General features: G+C 42.4%; 1 non-coding gene across 1 annotated transcript; it reads left to right on the top strand.

The window, feature by feature from the left end:
- The first annotated feature begins 483 nt into the window (after nt 1-483).
- LOC142425301 (U1 spliceosomal RNA) lies at nt 484-647 on the top strand. The gene has a single exon (XR_012779647.1). It is a non-coding gene; the product is annotated as a U1 spliceosomal RNA (small nuclear RNA).
- The last annotated feature ends 4,132 nt before the right edge of the window (nt 648-4,779 follow it).

Genomic DNA, 4,779 nt, shown 5'->3' with positions numbered 1-4,779 from the left:
ATAATTGTCCACCCTCCAGTGGAGGTGCTAGGGCGGGCTAGCAAGAACATGCACAGCATACGTCTTGCTGAGTTGAGTCATGCCTTGGTTTTATTTGGGGAGCAACTATCTGCTAAATATATTTTTCTTTTTCTTTCTTTTTAACTGGAATCTTATCATTATAAAATATGGTATTTTATATAAATTACAAGTCTTTGGTTTAATTTTTTGTCCGAACAAAATGCCGCATTTGATAGCAAGACAAAGAAAATGATCACCTTCTATGAAGTCAATATATTTTAAAGCCTATTGGCTGCAGAAGCAATTGTTGAATGACCTTTGGTGAGTGCTCTGGCAACCCCGGAAAACTAGACATTATTTTCAACTCTTTATCTTAGTTTTGATCCAGAATAGATGGGGGAAAAAATTCTTACAGGCCAAGTGATGTCAATTATAAAGATAACATCTAAGGGGGAAATACAAGTAAGAAATATAAAAAAGGATATACGTACCTGGCAGGGGAGGTACCATAATCATGAAGGTGGTTTTCCCAGGACGAGGCTTATCCATTGCACTCCGGATGTGCTGACCCTTGCGATTTCCCCAGATGTGGGAAACTCGACTGCATACTTTGTGGGACTAGGGGACTGCATTTATGCTCTTCCCTGAAAAAAGAGAAAGAAATATTAAAAAGGAAAACTGTAATACATTAGTAGACTATGAGTTTTAAGTTGCCCATTTAGTATTTAAAATAGTTTTAGTTGATTTGTATTTATCTTTCAGGTGACTTCACACTTCACCCAGGAATCCAGCATACAGTATATCTAGAGGAATTACTCCAGCAGAGTTCTCTTGGAAGACAGGCCTGGTGCTCTCCTTCCAGTAAAGGCCAGAGACTTCCAACCTCATGAAGCAGTTCTACCCTCCACTAATGGGGTGGCCATGAGCTCTAACACCGACAGTCAGCCGGATTTCATTCCAGGGACAGAAACCTGTGATGCCAGAAGCAACAGAGGAGTTACAGAAGCTTGGAAGCTGCAGAACCAAGAGTCAGAGCACTTTAAGACACAGAGAGCAGTGAAGTGGGCGAAGGTGAGTACCGTGGACTAAGAGGTTCTCTGCAGAATGGAGGCACCTCCAAATATTTCATTACAGAGTCTGGATTCGCTGATACACAGAGCTAAAGCCTGAGCGCCTGTCAGCGGAGGCTTATGGTAGTGTGGCATCTCTTTTGGTGATTTATTAGTTCTTAAAAAGCTTGTGACCTTCCTCAAGGATCCGATAGAGATCTGCCTATGGGCATGGCTGCGAAGAGGCTGGCTTGCCTGAGTCCTGTTTCTTGAACATTTCTGATCTTGAACAATAACCTGTTAACTTCCCTAATCCACCTCATACTTGTGAATATTATCTCCAATTTCTGGGTGATCATTGCAATGGATATATCAAAACCCAGCAGCCATGGGAGAGAGGACTGGGATCAGAATTGGTAAGAATATCAGAGGACAGAGCAATAACTAACCCCCACCTCAGAGGGATGCCATACGGACCCCGGAGTCTTTCTGAGCTTCACATACTTTGCAATTCTGAGAGAATTCAAGATGAATTGATAAACCCGTGCTATTTTCCGTTAGAGGTTAGACATTAACCCATCTCTGTTCGAAGGAGAGAGCTTGCTCACAATAATGACAGTTGGAATGTGGTCTCAGTCCTCCAAACAAAGAGAACAACAAGGGATCTGGAAGCCTAACTCAAGCTAGACTTTGCCAGTAGATCCTTACCAATCCCACTCCCATCCCTAAGCCTTGCCTCTAAAACACTCACTGACTCGTTGCTCGGGGGAAGCAGACTTAGAGGGACAAGGTCCTCTCTGTCTTCCTTGGGTCCAAGTCCTCAATAAATACACTTGCTTTTCCTTCCACCCCTGAATTGGCTTACTTGAGAAGGGCTGCCAGAATCAGCCATCTTTCGTGAAACACAGGAATCAGCCTTAGGCAGATGCTGAGGACGTTGATTTTCCTCTCTGCCCCTTGAGAAGTGAGAGGCGGTCAGATGCTGCACCTGGACGTCATGTTTGTCTTACGAAGTAAAAGGTTGATCGATGTAGCTAAGTCACCATGGAAACCAGTGTTTGAAATGTTTAGGACAATTCTCTGAGAAGCCCTCAGATTACCTGCGGCTTCAATAAAACAATATATTATCATTATGTTTCATGTTAATAAATTATTTTCCAAAAGCTTTCTTCTTAGATGTAAAGCTATGTTGGACAAGTGATTCGTAGATCAAATTAAAAAAATAATCAGAGAAATCACATCCACTATAATTTGATTTGTTTACAGATGAGAATTTCAATGTCTGTTTTTGCATTTTGTATCTTTGCTTCTAACTCTCTTGCTTTACTCTATGAGACAGAGTCAACTCAGTAGCAATGGGTTTGTTTCAGTTTTTTCCACATGTTTACTCTACTATAAAAATATAAGAACATTGCTCTTTAAAATTAAATTATTTTTATTAAATAATATTTTATTAACATATCTTACTCTTTCTAATCTATCCCTTCCCTTCCCATACAGTTCACTTATTCAATCCCATTGGGTAGGGCTATACAGTCATCAATGCTGGAGATTCCCCACTATACCACTCCTACCCCTTCCCACTTCCCATATCCCCAGGAAACCCTTACTCCTGTCACTGCCTCTGAGGGGTCATCTATCTTGACTACCATGTGCCCAGCAATCTTAAATGTACAAATGAACATACACAAGTCTACCATGACCAATGAGGTATATCATGTATGAATCATAATAATAGGGGAAGGAGATCTTATGAATTAGAGAACAGGTGTGTGGTTCCTGAGTGCCGCACTGCAACCTGGATTTATCCTGTCTTCCATGTGGCCTCTCTAAGAGGGACTGTCCATTGTCTTGTTGATGGATACTTGGTCCACCACTACATCCACCCCCTTCATATAATTTTGGATGCGTGCTTTTTAACTTCTGATCCCTCTTCCCATCGACACCTCATGATCACCACATATACATGTTGCATTTACATATACATGCCTATACACACACATATTGGGTTTTGTTTTTTCCTCCTATGCCACTATCATGTTTGCCTGTCGTTCAACTCCAGTAATTCCTCTCAGATACAATTCAATCATTCAAACATGCCCAGAAATGCTACACCCTCCTCAAGGTCCATTTTAGGACTCTTCCTATTTTCCTGTATCTGTCATTGTTGCTCCCCACTCCCCTCCCCCACCTCCTCCCCTCCCGGGCCTCCGCTGTCTCCATAAGACTGCCCATCCTGCATTTGTAGTATAGATCAATACCAAAAGCAAAATAATGACAATAATAAACATTTTTTAACTTAAAACAATATATAACCCTCAGGCTAACGTCCAGAATTCAAGTTTCCCCCAAAGTGGACGTTTTGCTATTCCTGCAGTCTGGGATAGTGCAATCTCCTCCCCCCTCCCACCCACCCCCCATTTCCACCTTAGACTTTCAGTGTGGGCCCCTTGTGAGTAAAACCCAAACAGTTCAGGTGGGGTGCTAAGTGCTATTCCTGAGTCAAAAGTCTACAATCAGGTTCCTTGGGGACTTCGTAGCTTCGCTCCCATCATTGGTCTGTTGCACTCCCTTCTTGGCTTGCCCCCATGTGGGCGGGTCAGATGAACCCATCTACCTAAAGTGTATGTTCAGGGAAGTCCTCTGTAGTGCTGTCATCTAGGGAGAGGACGTCATGTCTCAAGCTGAGGACTGGGAAAGAGCTGCTCTGAGCAGAAATGTCATCCTCAAGGATTTGGCACATCAGAAAGTGATCTATTCTCTCTCTCTCTTTCCTGTGGAAATATAAACATTACCCTCCGCTTGGGTTGGTTAGTGCCCTTGAACCCCCATTGCCTTCATTTTTCTTCCCACACCCCTCTGTGTGACTTAAAGGCATATCAGAAGGGGAGAAGATGCCCTTCAGCACAGAAGCTGTCTGCCTCTGGAGTTGATAATGTGTGAATCATGGCGTTTGGTCTGGCTCTTGCCGGAATATCTGGCCCCAGCCAGGGAATTGCGTGTTGTGTGTATTTTGGACTTACCTCAGTGGATTCGTGTGGCGCTAGACCTATTGTGGTTGACTAACCACTCAGCACAATATTGCTCAAGCTCTTTGCATGAGATGAGGTCTTTCTTTGCTTCACACTATTTTTCTAAGGATGTGTAGTATTAAATTGTGTGAATATATCAGAGCTTTTTAATCCACTCATCTAGGGATGGAAATTTAAGTTGTTTCCTTTTTTTTTTTTTTTTTGGTGATAGTGAACTGCACAGCAAAGGACATAGGAGAGTAAATGTTTGATCATGGTCTGTTTCTTATTTTTTCTGGGCATATTTCCCAGTGGTGGGTTTGCTGGGTCATTTGGTATCTCAATTTGCATCTGTTTTAGGTATTATCAAATTGCTGTCCACGGTGGCTGCACATAACTACAAGACCACCAGCAGTGGATGAGGGTTCCTACTTTCTGCCTTTTTGAATTGGGCTATCTTTGTGGGTGTAGGTGGTATCTCATAGTTGTTTTGATTTGCATTTCCCAGATGGCTAGTGATCGGGGACATTTTCATATATGTTTATTGGCCATTGTGGTTTCCTCCTTTGTGAGTCGTCTGTTTGTGAGTCATCTTTTTCCCAGCTCCTCAATGGCCTATCCATTTTTTTTCCTGTGGTCAGCTTGCAGGATTCTGTAGATTTAAGTAATACGCCCTTTGTGTGATATGCCATTATTAAATATCTTTCTGCCAGTCTGTG

The sequence above is a fragment of the Tenrec ecaudatus genome, chromosome 13 (assembly GCF_050624435.1).
Source record: "Tenrec ecaudatus isolate mTenEca1 chromosome 13, mTenEca1.hap1, whole genome shotgun sequence".
Classification (NCBI taxonomy): Eukaryota; Metazoa; Chordata; class Mammalia; order Afrosoricida; family Tenrecidae; genus Tenrec; species Tenrec ecaudatus.
The sequence above is the reverse complement of the archived record's forward strand: the minus strand, read 5'-3'. Positions and strand labels throughout refer to the sequence as shown.